Genomic DNA, 18,220 nt, shown 5'->3' on the forward strand with positions numbered 1-18,220 from the left:
CAAATATATATATATATATATATATATATATATATATATATATATAAACAATCTACAATGGAATATAGTGGTACTTAGGCCAAAACCAAGACAGAAACTTGCCCTCATCAGAACACACATTGAGATTCATTAGTTCCTTAGATCTCAGTGTAGGTAAGTTTCAGATTCTTTCTTGAGAGTATGGAGTGGGAGAGAGAGAATGAGTGATTTGGGAATTCTAATGAGCAGAAATGATATAGAAAGATGAGCAGGAGGCCACCAAATGCAACTTTGTCAATGTCCCAACTTTTCAGGCCTCTGAGTGGATGTTAATTGAACTTTATAAATTCATTCATGTCAATAGAAAAAGTAGTTCTTAAATCATATACACTTTACAGATGTTGAAAAGATCTCAATCCAGAGAGAACTTGGTATCAAATTCTTTGATATTTAAACTTGGGGTGAGTATTTAAAACTTACAAAAAGCCTTATGCAATTGCAGCTGATTTTCTTAGCCAGTGTCCATTTATCCACTGCCTCTCTGCAGCATTGGGCTGTAAGCGTCTGGAGGGTGGGGGCTGATTCTTACTCATCATATGACTCCTGGTACCCAGCACAGTGCCTACCTAGCACATTGCTAGTACAGAATAAATATTTATTATTTGATTAAATGACAAAATGCTTCCCCATGTCTCAGAAGTCCAAGATTTCCTGCCCCAAATTCAGTTCCATCATATGGTGGGATTCCCAAGAAAATAACCTTCTTTGGAGACCAAGACTTTGGGAAATTGTTTCTTTTGATCCCAGTGTTCGGCTATGTCATTAAAAATTATGAGGGCACTGACAGAGGCACTAAACTCCTTCCCCTACCCCCACTATTCTAGGCAGGTCTCTTGAATTCCCCAGCACACCGTCTTTGTTTGCATGGCTGCACCTTTCAACAACTTCCCAGAGCCCTCAGAATAAAACTTCACCCCCTTACCACATATGTAACCTTCCTTGCCAGCTTCTTTCTCGCGTGTAGCACTAGAATGTGATGAAAGGGACATTTGTCTCCCTTAGAAAGACAAAATCAAATACGCCATCGAGACCATGCCATTACCACTTTGCATGTATGAATGCTGGCTTATTGAAAAGGACAGCAATGGGAAATGAAACAGTAGGATGCAGGAAATAAGGGCCATTTCACAGTACCCGTCCCGTGGTCTGGGAAAAGAGCTACAATTATTACTGAGTCGGCCTTGAAGACGGGGGCCTGCATTGTGCTCCTCTGGGTTTCCCACTGAGCTGCCACTCAGATGGCAGCATAATTGGAAGCTGACAACCCCGTTGCCAGGTCAAGTGAGCCTCCAAGGGCCATCTCCACTGAGAAACAGCTGTGGGAAAATGTGGCCGCTGCTCACCAGTATCAGCATCATCTTCACCAGCACATTGGGAGTTAAGCTCTAGAACTCTAAATCCCCTGCAAAGCTCTCAGCATCTGGGATTAGTTGCTGCTGGCGGTGGGTTCATCAGGCAGCCCGAATGCAAAACAGAAGACTCTACTGACTTATCATCCTTTCACGAATGTGGTGTTGTACCGGAGGACAATCTGATTCAAACTCCTTTACTATCATTGCCAATGCAATTTACAATTCAGAAACGTATTCAACTGGGATTACCCAGAAGAAAAGGGAGTAAAATTTGAAACTCCACATGTAAATTGAATCACTGTCTAGTTAATCTTTTATAATTAATGACTCCAGTATAGTCACTGATTATTTCAAAATCCTAAATCCCAAGTCAGAGGTAATTACAATTTGGTAAAAGTCATTATCTGCTTTTGATTCCATTTGTCATCTTAACTGCTGTTTGAAGCATTAAGATTCAGGTGTCATTAGGCTTAGTCTCCACCCCACCCCCATTTTCTATTCGTTAGTCTTCTATAAATGACTTAATATTGTTTTAGCTTAGACTTATCTGACATTTTAGATAATTTTTTTTTTTTGGAGTGGTGCTGAACATGAGACCCAGAGCATCCTCCATACTAGACAAGTGTTCAGTGGATATAGTCCACTGAACTATATTCCCTGCTTCTAAGAAATTTTTAAATTCTAGAATAGTGTTAGGTTTACCAAGGGTTGCAAAGATGCCTTAGAGAATTCCGTATACTTCATACCTCATTTCCCTTGCTGTTATCATCTTACATTATTATGGCACATTTGTCACAACTAACATTGGTGCACTGTTATTAACTAAAATATATACTTTAGGGGCTGGGGATGTGGCTCAATCGGTAGCGCGCTTGCCTGGCATGCGTGTGGCCCGGGTTCGATTCTCAGCACCACATACAAAGATGTTGTGTTTGCTGAAAACTGAAAAAAATAAATAAATAAAATAAATAAATAAATAAAAATGTTTAAAAAAATAAATAAATAAAATATATACTTTAAATCACATCTCATTAGTTTTTTACTACTGTTCTTTTTCCATTCCAAGATCCCATGTAAGCATCATGTCCTCCTTTGGGCTGAGTATTTCTCAAGTATTTCTCAATCTTTCCTTGCTTCAAATGACCTTGACAGCTTTGAGGAGTACTGGTCAGGAATTTTGAAGACTCTCTCTCCATTGGATTTGTCTGATGTTTGTGTTGTGATACAACTGGGGTTATGAGTTCTTGTGGGGAAGACCTCTCACCATGTCAAAACTACATGCTGGGCTGGGGTTGTAGCTCAGCGGTAGAGCGCTTGTTTAGGACACGTGAGGCACTGGGTTTGATCCTCAGCACCACATTAAAAAAATAAACAAATAAAATAAAGGTATTGTGTCTATTTATAATTTTAAAAAAACCCAAATAGTACCTCTATCAACATGACTTATGCTTTTGGACCTTGATCACCTGGCTGAGGTAGTGCTCCTCAGGTTTCTCCACTGTTCAGTTGCTTTTTCTCTCCTTTTCAAATTCTGCCTTTTGTAGGTAAGTTACTGAATCCATCCCAGATGAGGTCATGAGAGTGGGGCCCCTATGATGGCATTAGTGGCTTCCTAAAAAGTCATGGAAGAGCCGTAAACTGGCATGCTTGCTTTGTCTCACCATAGGATGCCTTCTGCCATGTTGTGATGCAGCAACCTAGTACCGTGCTCTCGGGCTTCCTAGTAGACCTGTGAGCTAAATAAATGTGTTTATTTATGTGTTTATTATGAAACTCGATAGCTTCTTCAGGCTTTCCTGGGTCACTCACTCAGAAATGCCAGCTGCCATGGAAGAAGTTTAGAGAATGCCTGAGCCCACCATGCTGCAGAAGCCCAAATACAAGGAGAGGACCTGAGGTGAGCTGTCAGGTAGACAGGGATAGGCAGGGAAGCCTGGGAGGGAAGAGGCCATTGTGGGAGTGGCTCCTCTAGTCCCAGTTCCTAGCTGACATCCATGAGTCAGAGATAGACTGCTCATTGGACCCCTCGCAACTCTGAGCAAAATCAAACTGTGGTTTCCAGTGACTGAGTTTCAGGATAGTCTTGAAACTGTTAAGGAGAAATTATTCTGACATTTGTTAAAAATGTCAAGAAAGTCTTTATTTAACGTTCTTGGATTTGAGGTCAAGGATCTTGAAATTGAGTGGAGGGATTGAACTTAATTTTGAATACAGCAGGGACAAGTGGGGATTTATGGCCAACCTATAGGATGAATGGGCAATTATCAAGAGAAACTAGGTTAGCTAACAAGGCTAACAAGGTGAGGAGGAAAAGGAGCTTGATTGTATATCAAAGACAGTAAATTCTCAATAAAGTAGCTTAGAAGGGCAGGAATATAGCTCAGTGAAAGACTGCAACATTTAGCATGCATGAGGCCCTGGGTTTGATCTATAGCACAAAAAGAAAGAAAAGAAAAAAGAAAGAGAAAAGTAAAAAGAAAAAAAAAACGAAAAAAAAAGGAGAACTAGCTTAGCAGAATGCTTTGCTATAATTGACAGGCCAGTGATAGAGTCCAGGACAAGGCCTCACTAAAAAGAAGGCCTAGAGGAGGTCACTAAAATTCTCTCCAGGAGGAAGTCTTTGTGCTTACACTGCAATAGATAACCAGAGGAAAGACATGAAGGTGGCCAGCTTGAACAGCAGTGGGTAGACAAGAACTCTTAGCCTGGCTGTTCCCTGACTCAGCAATTGCTGGGGGAGTGGGTTTCCTTCCTCTGGTCCTGGGAGGATTCTCTACTCAGAAATAATTTATAATTTCAATAAAGTAATAACAGTGATCACTTGTATAAACTGCTTTAGCTGGGTATGTGGTGCCTGGGGGCACATGAGTATTGGTACTGAAAGAATGAGCCCGGTATTGGCACCAAAATAGTTTCGTAGACCAGTGGTACAGAATAGAAGATACAGAGACAACCCACATAAGTAAAGTTATCTCATACCAGCCAAAGGCACCAAAAACATACACTGGAGAAAAAATAGCCTTTTCAACAAATGGTGCTGGGAAAACTGGAAATTCATATGTAGCAAAATGAAATTAAACCCCTCTCTCACCATGCACAAAAATCCAGTTTAAACTGAATCAAGGACCTAGGAATTAAACCAGAGACACTGTGCCTATTAGAACAAAAGTAGGCCCAAATCGTCACCAGGTCAGCTTAGGAACTGACTTCCTTAACAAGACTTCTAAAGTGCAAGAAATAAAACCCAAGAATCAATAAATGGATGGCATCAAACTAAAAAGCTTCTTCACAGTAAAGGAAACAATAATGTGAAGAGAGAGCCTAAAGAATGGGAAAAAATCTTTACCACTCGCAACTCAGAGCATTAATCTTCAGGATATATGAAGAACTAAAAAATATCAACACTCAAAAAACAAATAACCTAAATAATAAATGGGCTAAGGAACTGAACAGACACTTCACAGAAGAAGAAATACAATTGAACAACAAATATATGAAAACATGTTCAACATCTCTAGCAATTAGAGAAATGCAAATCAAAAACTACTCTAAGATTTCATCTCACTCTAGTCAGAATGGCAATTATCAATAATACAAGTAACAATAAATGCTGGTGAGGAGGTAGGGAAAAAGGTATACACTCATACATTGCTGGTGGGATGGCAAATTGGTACAACCCCTCTGGAAAGCAGTATGGAGATTTCTAAGAAAACTTGGAGTGGAACCACCATTGACCCAATTATCCCACTCCTCTGTTTATACCCAAAGGACTTAAAAACAACATATTACAGTGACACAGACACATCAATGTTTATAGGAGCACAATTCACAAAAGCTAAGATATGGAGCCAACCTAGATTCTCTTCAATAGATGAATGGATAAAGAAATTGTATATATACACAATGGAATATCACTCAACCTTAAAGAAGGATGAAGCTATGGCATTTTCTGGTAAGTGGATGGAGCTAGAGAAGATCATGCTAAGTGAAATAAGTCAATCCCAAAGAACCAGAGACCGAATGTTTTCTCTGATACACAGATGTTAATTCACAATGGGGAGGGGGGAACAGCTAAGGAAGAATAGAGGTACTTTGGATTAGACAGGGGAGTAAAGGGAGGGAAGAGGGTATGGGGGTAGGAAGGATAATAGAATGAATTGGACATTATTACCCTATGTACATATATGATTACACAACCTGTGTAACTATATACATCATGTACAACCAGACGAATGAGAAGTTATACTCTATTTATGTATGGTGTGTCAAAATGCATTCTATTGTCATGTATTATAACTAATTAGAATGAACAAACAAAAAAAGACAAAAAAAAAAAAAAGAATGAGCGAAGTGCTGTGAAAGTGGAGAGGAGGGAGTGAGCCTTCCTACAGCCTGCTGAGGAAAGCTTCCTAGAAGGTCTGGTGTGTTAGTCAGTTTTCTGTCACTGTAACAAATACCAAAAACAAATCAACTTAAAAGGAGAAGAGGTTTATTTTTGCCTTCTGGTTTCAGAGGTTTCAGTCCTCGGTCCTTTGGCCTCATTGTTTTGGGCCTGTTGCAGCACAGTATATCTAGGCAGGAGTGCATGATAGAGGAGGCCTGTTCACCTCATGGTGTCCAGGAAATAAAGAGAGACACAGGAAGGAACTGGGATCCCATCCCCTTCAAGGATATACCCCTAATGACCTATCTTCCTCTCACTAGGGTCCTGCATTCTAAAGGTTCCTTCATCTTCCAATAGCACCAGAGGCTGGTGACCAAGCTTTTAGCACATGGGCCTATGGGGGGATATTTCAGACACAAATTATAGCAGCTGATATCTGGTGTCTTCATTTTGCTGTGTTCTTTGATGGTAAATCCATGTTTCATCTCTCTCGTGATTGAAAGGGACCACAAATGTGATTTGGGACAGGGCTTCTCAGCACCCATTGCTTATCTTGTGGCACTACCTTTGATTAGATATTGTCTGTTGTAGATGTTATCTTTCTAATCAGTCTCCCCAGCACAGTTGCTAAGACACAGATGCTCTTTTTTGAAGGGTCTTTTGAAGGCTCTTTTGTGTTTTTACCAATTCCAAATATGATTTCTTACGGCATCCCTGGGGGAGTGCTGGCCCCTCAGCTGTGTGCAGGGCACCCAGACATGTCCTTATAACTTGGTGGGGGGGACATGGATGGCAGAGACTAAGGCAATAATGAGGAATCCTGCAGAAGGCACATCTTCCCGTTACCCCCAATCTAGCCAGGCCCAGTCATTTATTTCTCACCAAATCAGAAGTAACTCTGATCAGATCAGCCACTCTACTGTCATGGCCAAGGGGGTCTCTGGAAGACACCAGGGGAGATGGAGTTCCCTAATACCACGTGCTGTCATAAGCCACCTGCTATATTTTGGATCTGGAATGTCTCTCAAGGCCTTTATTGAAAACAGATAAACCAGCCCATGGCCCTGTTGGGAGGTGGTGGAACCTTCAGGAGGTAGGACCTAGCAGGAGGAAGATAGGTCATAGGAGTTATGCCCTTGAAGGAGATAATAGTACCCCATTCCCCCACTTTGGTTTTTTTTTTTTTTTGGCTTCTAGACCACCTTGTGGTGAGCAGCTCACTCTCATCATGCTCCTGCTATGGTGTTCTGCCTTGCCATGGGCCCAAAAGCAATGGAGCCAACCAACCTTGGACCGAACCTCTGAGTCCATGAGCCAAAAATAATCCTTTCCTCCTTTTAGGTTGATTATCTCAGATATTTTGTTACAGTCAGGGAAAGCTGACTAATACATACTCTCATTTTTTCTGTCTTGGAAAAGGTCCAGAAGAAAGGACATCTCTGATAGACCCAGTATTTTAATTCAACTGAGCACATAACTAGTAGTAATGCTGAGGTGATTCCATCAGATTGAACTGACTAAACCCGGGTCAATTTTTCTCTCTGCCTTTCCTTTCTGTAGTGCTGGGGACTCCTGAGGACAAGCAACTCACATGGAGGAAGCAGAAGACTTTTTCTCCGCTTATTTGGGGGAAATGGTAAATGTGGAACCCGATGCCAACATGCTATGTTTTCCAAATATAGTTTTTATCCCATGTCATATACCATTTTCTAAGTTTTCATACACCCAGCTCTTTTTATGTATTGACAGCATGGCTGGACTTCTGTACTTCCAAGTTATAAATGTCATCTTTAATCATCTCTCCCACAAAAGGGACTCTCCACTGGTTTCACGATAATCACAGGACAGTGTGATGAATGGAGCCCAGAGCTACAGACCTACTTGATGTGGGCACCAGGACTGGGGCTTGCTTGCCTAATGAGCTCCATGGTATATTTATGACCTTCATGTTTCACTTTCAACCAAAAGCCTAGAACACTTCATAAATATTATTTTATATCAAAAATTTCAGAATCACTCTTCCAGAAATATTTTATCAGAAATATTTTATCTCCAAAAGGGCTCTCAGGAAGTCAGAGTGATATGTGCGATCACATAGGACACAGGCATTCCAGGGGCTTGATGTGCAGCTAAGACTCCATTGAGAGCCACTGCTTTCCTTCTTTGTGCATGGGAGAGAGGAAGTCAGAGAGAGTCTGAAATTCATGCGAGATCTCTGGATAAGAGATCCTGGCCCTAAGGACATAGAGTGAGTCAACTAATAAGAGTCAGATGAAGGAGAAAAACTGAACACTTTCCTCTTAAAGGGAATAATAACATCTTATATTTGGGTAGAGTTTTCTGGCTTACAGACCCCCTCACAGTCCTTCTCATTTAACCCTTGTGATAGCCCAGGGAGGGCGTGCTTGTGCCTAGGATCCAAATACAGAAGGAAGCCTGGGAAGTGCTGAGGATTTGATCCGAGATTCTATGGCCAATCAGGGGTGTAAATGCTTCTTCTAGTATCCTGAGAGATTTCTGGGCAAAACTAAGCTCCTCTTCCTTTGTGCAACACCTCAAATTTTATAAGGGATTCTTCTATTTATTATCTCTTTTGATCTTCACCTTAATACTATAGATGATATACAGCAGGGAGTAGAGGAATAGTCCCTTATTATCCACGGTTTCACTTTCTATAGTCGACTGAGGTCTGAAAATACTAAATGGAAAATTCCAGAAATAAACAACTCATAAGTTAAATGAATGTTATTACAGTATATCATCATAATTACTCTCTTTTATTGTAAGTCATTGTTGATTTCTGACTGTACCTAATTTATAAATTGAACTTTATCATATGTATGTACAGGAAAAAAAACCAAGATGTACAGGATTCAGTACTATCTGTAGCTGCAGGCATCCTCCACAGTTAAAGGGAACTTCTAGCACTTAACAGTTAAGGAGTCAGAAGCTCAGAGAGATGACACAATGTTCTCCAAGTGTGAAGCAATAGAGCTGGTGCTAATTTCTGGAGAAAGTGAAGCACCACCTGGTTATGGGAGAGTCTGGCCCAGGAGCTCTGCTGGCACCTCATACCCCAGTCACCATGTGGGCTGAGAAAATCCTGGTGTGGAAATACAGACCCGCACTGCTTTCTTTTCTCCTTCCAGATCACAATGTGTGGGATAGCATAGGCTTAAAGGACAAATGAATCTGGTGAGAATCCTAACCTCCCTGAGGACCTGATGTTTACTAATCCCCCCACAGCCTAAGTTTCCTGCTCTGTACAATGAAGATAGCAAAGAAACAAATAAACATGAGCACGCGCATGCTCATACTCACCCCTGGGTCTGTGAGCATTTGGTGAACTCAGACCCAATGAAGGCTTCTCCTTGGCTAAGCACTCGGCTGGCACTCTGAACCTTGTCCTGGCAGCTGCCTTCTGCAACAAGTATTAGAGCCTTTTTTTTTTTTTTTTGTACCAGGGATTGAACCCAGGGGTGCTTAACCTCTGAGCCACATCCCCAGCCCTTTTCATTTTTTATTTTGAGACAAGATTTCAGTTGCTTAGCACCTCGCTAATTGCTGGGGCTGGTTTTGAACTCGCCATCCTCCTGCCACAGCCGCCCAAGCCTCTGGGTTTACAGGTGTGTGCTGCTGTGCCCAGCCTGAGTCTTGCTTTAGGAGGGACAGAGCTGGGGTTTGGGGGTGTGGGTGGGTCTGGGGAGAACACTGACGCCAGAGCTTCCAACCCACATGTTCTGCTTCTCCTGGTGCCTGGCCCCTGATGAGGGCTCAGGAGATAGTTTTACTGTCTCTGTAGCCTTTACCCTTTGCACTGAATCAGGAGATTCTGATTGTGTTCCTGGCCAGCCCACGTGGGAGGTGGCCTCTCAACAAAAACCAGGAAAAAAAAAAAAAAAAGGCTCCAATAGGTCTGGGTTTCAGTCTCTGTCAGAGGATGTACATCAGTATGTGGGAACAATTGATCTTATAGAAATGGATTTTTTAAGAGGCGTAACACAATGCTGGCATACTAGGGCTCTCTTCTGGTGAGGAGACTTTGAGAAAATTCATTTTTAATGAAACAGACTAATGTTAAAATGCTGTTAAGATGGTAAAGCCAGTGCAGCTTTGTGAGATAGATTCCTAAAATGACTATTTCTTTATAGGGATGGGATGTAATGAAATGAGTTATCTGTGGAAGGCTGTTTATGGTGAATGCTTCCCTGCCTTCCCTGTGATACCTGTGGTCAGTGAGTAGGAGAGGGGCCCCACCTTGGAGTGAGGAGCCTTGCCTCTCCTCCAGGCCATTCCTCTTTCCCCGTTCCTCCCTTCCTGCTCTCCTCTCTGCCTTCCTTCTTCCACTCCTCTCTCTTCTCTTCCTTCCTCTCCCATGACTCCTGCAGATGGGCTGGTGTCCTGAGACACCCCCTGCCCGTAGCACTTTAGTCTCCCTTAGAGGTGGATGATGAAGGGAAAAATGGACCAGAGTGGCACCTGTGAACAAGGCCATGCGGTTGGCAGTCTCTCTTTCAACACTTACCGAGTCCCTCCTGAGGCCAGGCTCTCTGGACCATGCACTGGGAGGTGGTGGTGTGAGGCAAAGGACAAGAGGTTTTTTGTATGATTGTTTTGTGGTGCTGGGGATGGAATCCAAGACCTTGCTGATGCTCAGCAGCATTCTACCACGGAGCTAAGCCTGGTAAGAGCTTTTGTAGAATCAGTTGGAATATCTGTTTGGTGGGCTGTGGGTTGCTTTTCCTGCAACTTGTTTTCCAGAAACTTGATGACCCCCACGTGTACACATGGCTGAGGACTTATGTGAGGTGCTCATGAGCATCGATAGAGCTTCCAGGGAGGTAAAGGGGACTGCTGTCCCTGCAGACCAACAACTTTTCCCACCTGACAGAACTATCTGGTGTCAACATAAAGAATATATAAAAAAAAAACAGGAGCAGGCCAGTTTTCCCACCCAAAGCACCCTTTTCCACATGCACAATGTTCTAGAAGGAAGTGAAACAAAGCTATGCAGTTTGTGTGAGTCAGGTTAACCCAATAAACCTCAAAAGTTTTCAATTCTGTGACTATTCCAACAAAATTGACGCAGGTCATTAAAATAGGTTGGAAATCATAACCTAAAGCTCATGCATGCTATATATTTATTTTCAAATACTCTTATTTTTTCTCAAAAGAATAGAACCCTAAAAACATTATTTATTTCAAAGTGACCATAAGTGGTATATTTATTTTTCAATTTTTTTTAATAGGTGTTCAACCTTTAGGATGAGGGGACATAAAGGGTTAACTCAGCCAGAGTGGGGATCATTTTGTCAGCATAGAAAGTTAAAATACTTCACAAAGCCTTTATCCAAAAGTTTTCCTTTTTTTTTGGCTTTATTTTATTAAGATTTTAGGCTGTGTTATTTCTAAACCTTTGGCCTGTGAGTCAAAAGTTGAGACTTTGTTTCTTACCAGGACTATTCTAGCCTGGGCTGTTTCTTCATGGGTAGGTTCAATCTGGGGTCATTGTTTTCATTTGTGCTATGAAGGGCGTTGTTGAGGGAAATGTGGAATAAAGGATTTCACACATTATTCCAGTGGTTTGCCACTGTCTTTGAGCAGTTCCCACGCAATGAGCAAGCAAGCGTCAACTGGCAATAGGAAAATAGTAACTATGACCTTAGAGTATTTCTCTGATTGTGAAGTCCAGCTACTTCTGCAGGAAGTAGGAAAATCATCGTTAAGTCCATTCACGGTTAAACTTGGAATACATCTGTCATGTACAGGATTCTGAGAAGGCACACAAATCAACTAGACTTCTGCATGATGCTGCTTTGTGAATTAAAAAACATTTAAGTGACACGCAATGAACTTGGCATACAGCCTTTGATTTTGGCCTCAAATCAGCCAGCCAATTAGCTGCAGCAGATCCTTCTCCTTGATGGTCAAAATACACCCATCGAATGCTTTGGCTCACTCACTCCTTTGAGGAAAGCTGGCATCTGACATGGAAGTTCCGTTTCCTCTCCCTGGAAATGAGCTGAATTCCTGACCCACAAAAGCTCACACAACTAGATGGCTCACTGGGATGAGTCATTTGCAACACTGTTATAGTCACACTTGGCCTCACACACCTTCATTATTTATCAGTTTTAAAATCCAAACACACAGTGGCTGTTGTCCAGAGTGTGGACAGTGATCTGCTTATGCATCATTAGACTCCCCCAGGGCAGACAGAGCTGGGCCTCTGTTGACCTCTGATGACAGAAGCATCCAGAGCCGAGGGGCCTCTGATTCAGGGTTGCTGGCAGGGGAGTTTCATCGTGTCATCCCCAAGGACAAGTTGCAGGCCTGGAGAAGACCAAGTGGCATTGAGGGATGGCACTGTCGTGTGCCAGAGGGAACTCACTGTGCATGCCTGGATGGTCTCTCCATCTTCCTCTTGTCCCCAGTGGGAGACAGAATGGCTTGTGCTCCTGTTTCCTTTCTTCCTCCCTTATGTCAGAGAATATCTTTTTAGTCTGTTGTCCTCCACAGTTTTCTTGTCCTCAGTTTCAGTTTTTCACGATCTTTCCTGGGTAGAACTGAAGCACTTTAATGCCATCTCGTTCATCTTTGGGACCTCATCACCTGGTGCTTGGTGTATATTGAATGCGTGTGCATGAATGAATCAACTCACGAATGAATACATTTTGACCAGCTTGGCACACTCCACCCACACACACCAAAATGCCAGCAGGCACATCATTCACAGATAGAGAATTGGAACATATTTCACCATTGGAAACACGTTCGTATCGATTCAGGATCAAAACTGAGACGTGATAAACCAAAGAAGGTTAACAAATAGTAAGTACCCAAAGATGATCTTAATGAGCTCTTTTAGTGCTAAAGAAGAGGCTTATCTGGTGACTTTAAGTAAGGGAGAGCCGCTTAAAGGGACACATAAGGAAATAGAGAAGTGAGGAATGTGTCACATGGTCTGGACCTTAAAAGGATAGAGTGGGAAACTGAGTGCCTCTCTCTAAATGCAGAGCAACCCCCAGGACAGTACTGTGTCATTCCTCCCACCACCCCCCACCTCCCCCAGTGTAGCAGGCACTGGCGGAGCTTCCTCTGATGCCTGTGTCCTGTGAAGGGCACCCTAGTCCCCATATTAGGGCTCCATGTCTACTGGAGAACAACTTCATTTTCCAAGGGTCCTTGTGGCCACTGCTTCTTCTCCCACGGTTTTCTCAGGCTCTGCTGCCTTCTGCTCTCTGTGGCCTGCATTCTCCTGAGCTTTGCTTCCACTTTATCTAATTCTCTGTATTTCACCTTTGAACTCCCCAAGAGGAGGATCTGATTCGCCTACTACAGTGGTGAAAAATTAAACTAACCCCCAAGCCCAGAGCATGGGTATTTAAACCAATTAAAATAAACCTGATAAAATAACCTGATAAAAGTGTTAACTAAAACCCAGAAACTAGCAGAAAACAGAAGTACAATTGCTAAAGCTAACCTTCATACCCACAGGAATGACTTTTTTTCTCTCTCCTTCCCCATTCTCCTATTTCCCTCCTATTCCCCACCTCCATTCACTCTGCCTTTTCTCTTCCACTGGGGGTAAAGGTGACATATTCTTTTCCTACGGCCATGGGAGCAGCTGTTTCTGCCTTGTGTTCTGGTACTACTCTCATTGTTCTGGCTGATTTTCACAGCCTTTCCCAGCCCTCTTCCCACTTCCTGTTCTCTCCTGTACATATCCTAAACATGGCTTGGTTCTGTTTTGTACCACAACCATGTTAGTTCTTAGCTGTGTTCTCTCCACCTGGGTTGAGTGAACCCAGGCTTCCAGTGGGGAAGTCAAGTCAACAGTGAAACAGGTTGGCAGCATTGCCCAATGGAGGGGCCAGGGAGATCTGGTAAGACTTTTCCTTCTGCTTTTGAATATTATCGTATGAATATGTGATGCCCCAAACTGCTGGCAGCCACCTCATAACCAAGAAGGAAAAAAAAAAAAAAAACAAGAGAAAGCAGAGAAACTGACTCAGAGCCCCAATATCATGAAACCATTAGATTAATGTGGAATTTTCTTCCTCTGTGTTTCTTGTAAGTAATAATAAACTCCCATTGTTAAGCCACTTTTAGAGATGTGCTATTTGCCGATGAAAGCTCTCTGACTTGTGTATCATACACCAAAGTCTCCTTAGGACCTTCTAGGAGAGGCCCAGATTGGTGAATTGAGTCTAGAGAAGCTTGTTTCATTCAAGGCAAACAGGAAGGATGGATGGGTGATGGACGGGTTTCCTTACTGATAACTTTAGCCACGAAATAGTACTACTACCGGGGGTGTCCTCTGGGATGCTCTCTTTGCCCCTGTGCCAGATGCTACTTCAGTCAAGTGTACTGATTTGTATCTCTCAGGAAAATTTTGAGAAGGAAACAATAAAGAGACCCAGAAGTCCGTCCGTCCTTTTGCTGGGTCATTGGGATGGGATGAGGTGAGGTCTACGTGTGAGTTAGTTCTCTAGGACTGTGGCAAATACTTGACATAATCCACTTATAAAGAGAAAAGGCTTAATTTGGCTCCCAGATTTGGAGGTTTTAGGCCATGATAAGTTGGCCCTATTTCTCTGGGCCTCTGGCAAGGTAGCACATCACACTGGACAGGCAGGGCACAGTGGGACAAAACCCACTCACCTCATGACCTGGAGGTGAAAGAGAGGAAGAGGAGGAGCTGGAGTCCCACCATCCCCTTCAAGGGAACACCCCCCAGTGACTGAAGACCTCCCACTAGGCTCCACCACCTCCCAACAGTGCCAACCTGGAGATGAAGCCTTTAACACGTGGGCCTTTGAGACATTCAAGATCCAAACTATAGCAACATGGGCAAGAGAAACCGTCTGGAGCCATCTTAAAAGGACTTCATTTGAGAAGTCTGCAGAGAGGAACATTGGGACAGCAACAGAGAGTCTGTGTGTGTGTGCAGGGTGGGATGCATGGCTAGAAACCTGGGCCTATGACAAGTGTCTGACAAGTGACATACTCCACCAGTGACATGGCCCACATTGAGTTACCTGTGGGTGGGAGAGCCCCTGCAAAGAAAAGTCTCTACAAAATAAAACCCACCCCACCTCGTAGAAAAATTGGCTTTGGACATCTGAAGGGCACCACATCACAAAATGAGCAGGAGAAGTCATGGAGAAATGGTAAATCCTCTCTGCCCTTCACATCTTCCAGCCCAAAGAAGAACCAAGCTGGAGAGACATTTTCACTTACTAAAAAAAGAAAAAAAATTTTTTTTTAGTTATTGTGGAAAATTCTACAGAGGCACAAAAATACAATAATGAACCCCGTTCACTCACTCCCTGCTTTCAATAATTATGGGTATTCTGCCTTTAATACTTTATCTGTTCCTCCCCAATACTGTTTTTCCCAGAGTATTTTAGAGCAGACCCTAGACATTGTATCATTTTACTGGTATGAACTTTAGTTTGTGTCTCTAACAGATAAGAACACTAACAAAATAAAACTACAATTCCCTTATCATGCCCAACCAAACTAACACTATTCCTATAATGTCTACTATCTAATAAGTAGTCCGTGTTCAATTTTTCCTCTTTGACTTAAAAATGAATTTTTCAGGCATTCTTTCAAATTGGGACCAACACAGGATCCTTCCTTCCATTTGGGTGAAAAGCCTCTCGTAGCTCTTCCTTTTTCTCCTGATGGTTTTTAACAGCCACAGATAATTTCTGTTAAGTTCCACTGTTTCATCAGGGGTTGTAAAATTATGATTTTTCTATCAGTATAATTACTTCACCATTAATTATCTGGATTCTTCTATTAAGAGGAATCTGCCCCCCCCCCCCCCCGTTTACTGGTGGAATAGTGCTAGACTCTTCCCCTTGACATATTCAATTTCAGAATAATGTTTTGATGTCCTAGCAACCTCCAAAGTTACCTAGTAAGTTTGCAGTGAGTTTTTGTTTGTTCCATTTAGCGTTATTATAAAATGCTTGAGTTTTCATATATTTGATTGCCATCAATCTTCTTTTTAAGATGCTCAAATTGTGCTCTCTTTAGGACCCCAGTGCACCTTCAGGGTGCTTTATATTAGAAGTACCCTGGTCTGACAACCTCCTAGCCTTTTCATACATTTATAACATTTCCTGTCCCAAATAAGATGTCAGTTATTTCTCCAAGGAGCCCTGGTTCCTCTTAGGGGAAAATGGTATTTAAAGGCCAAATCTGTATGGAGAAGCATTTCACTTTAAATGAATTTGGAGCTTTGAATATTATGTGAAATTGGACATTTTTAATTACAGAAATGATACTGTACTAAAATGGAAGAAAACACTTCTATTTTCTGAGGCTGATGAGAGTCACGGGACCTGCCCTAACTCCCACATTTAGCTCTGGGCAAGTAAATTAAATTGTAGCCTCAGGTTTTCTCATTTGTAAATGAGAATAGGAACACCTGCCTTGAAGGGCTATATGATGAGAATGAGGTAAGAGAGCTCACATATGGAAATCTCCTTCTGACACATGTTCACTCAATAGGTAGTAAGGATAGTTTTCATCTCTGAGATGCAGAAGGGAGGCCGACCATGCTGGGGTACCAAGGTCTGGGGTACAGGCTAGGGGGTTCAAAAAGGATGGCCAGATGGGGGCTCAAACCATTGCACAGCTGACCAAGGGCTGGCCGTGTATACATGCTGAAGTGTAGAAACACATGTGTATGCGCAAAAAGTTCTATGCTGTAGAACTGCGGCACACCCACATTGTGGGGCAGACAGCCATATGAGATAGCTCATCAGGCATTCAGATGAGAGGGCTGTCATTAATGGTAATTGCAGTGATCGCACAGAAACCCAGCATAGGAGCTGCTACTATTGTCCTGAGAATTCCTGGTTAGCAACCAGCACTTTGGAATAAAGAACACATGATTGCATTGGGTAGTGTAAGAAAAGGCCACATGTCTGGACTCATTTGGAGGTTTGAGATGCTGCTGCCTATGGCTGGTCAGATGACCTTCGGGAAACAGATCTTCACATGACAAAATGAAGCCAAATTCCTGGCTTTTATTAAGGGAGTTCACTAGGCAGGTAGTGTAGTTATGAGTACCAGAAATATTTTCAGATGGAGAACTACATTTAAAAGGAGCAGGGCTATGAGGGAGACATGGTTTTGATTGTGGTTTATTGAGGTTTGCGTTTGTTTGTTACTAAGCACTATTGTAGCAAAAGCTCACGGATACAAGTCGGTGTTGCAGAACAGTGCCTGGCGGTTAATGGTGAGAAAAATGAACAGTGATATTGTTAACCTAGATAAATAACACAGAGTATTCTCCTAAGATAATGAATTTGTTTGGAAGTAAATATTTCAATACAAATATTCATGCCATAAAAAATTGTATGTATGTTTAGGGAGGCAAAGGGAGATAAGAGGTTTTAAAGGTAAAATGAGGAGGGTTATGCCAGTTGTTTTGAAATAATTCCCCTTGGCTAGAGGGGTCAATAACAAGGGTGCACCATGTCAGGGTTGTTGCTGGGCAGATGTCTTTGAAGAAACACTTTTGGTGTAAGGTCACAGTGGTTGTTGTGCAAGGTTATGCTTCTGACAATGTCTCTTGTGATGGTTCTTATTACGAGATATCCATGCATTTAAATGAGTTCCACTCATTCGAGACCTCCCAGCTCTACTTATTTATTTTTGTTAGGGTTTGACACAGTGACTCCATTTTGATTTCCGACAACTTTCCCATCATTTAGTTAACAATAACAATAGCACAGAGTATGGATGCCAAACTATGCTCTTTCTCTACCCACACAATTTTCATATTTTGACAGATATGCAAAAATTTCCTTTCTCCTTCCCTCCCTTTTTATTTCCCCCCTCTTTCTCCTTCCCTTCCCTTTCCTTCCTTCCTTCTGCTAAACTCTCTTCACTTTAAAAAATTATCTTCTTGTCCATATAGGTCCTCTGAGCATTGAATGAGAGGTGAAGGCAGAATGTTCAGGGCAGGAGTGGGCTGGGAGGCTGAAGGCTAGACAGAGTTGGGATCTTCCCTCCTTCTAGCTCTTAGCTTCTCGTCCCAGATAAAGCATCTACATCTCTACACATTTCTCTACATGTATTACTATTTCCCATCAGGACTATTTTTCACTCCTGCATATAGATGCAGATATTTATTTATTTTAAGAAGCTGGCTCATATGACTGTGGGGACTGGCAAATTCAAAATTTGCCAGGTAGGCAGGCAGGCAGAACACCCAGGCTTTTGGATATGATTTGGTTATGAGGTGTCCCCCAAGGGCTCCTTTTAATGCTGGAATATCTTGAGGTAAGAATGATTAGATTATGAGAGCTATAACCTAATTCACCCATCTTAGTTTGAATGGACTGAAGCCCCTGGAGCCCCTCCCCCCCAGCCCTCCTCCTCTTCCTCTTTCTTCTTCTTCCTATCTCTCTCTCTCCCC

The 18,220-nt window shown here is 42.4% G+C and overlaps 1 long non-coding RNA gene across 1 annotated transcript in view; it reads right to left on the reverse strand.

The window, feature by feature from the left end:
• Positions 1–9,874, reverse strand: part of LOC125616307 — a 10,771-nt gene extending 897 nt beyond the window's left edge. The window contains exons 1-2 of the long non-coding RNA XR_007346930.1: positions 9,329–9,874; positions 9,097–9,196 (exon numbers count right to left, since the gene is read on the reverse strand). This is a non-coding gene — a long non-coding RNA (uncharacterized LOC125616307). The remainder of the gene's footprint in view (positions 1–9,096; positions 9,197–9,328) is intronic.
• Between the last annotated feature and the right edge of the window lie 8,346 nt (positions 9,875–18,220).

The sequence above is a fragment of the Marmota marmota genome, unplaced genomic scaffold (assembly GCF_001458135.2).
Source record: "Marmota marmota marmota unplaced genomic scaffold, marMar, whole genome shotgun sequence".
NCBI classification, from domain to species: Eukaryota; Metazoa; Chordata; class Mammalia; order Rodentia; family Sciuridae; genus Marmota; species Marmota marmota.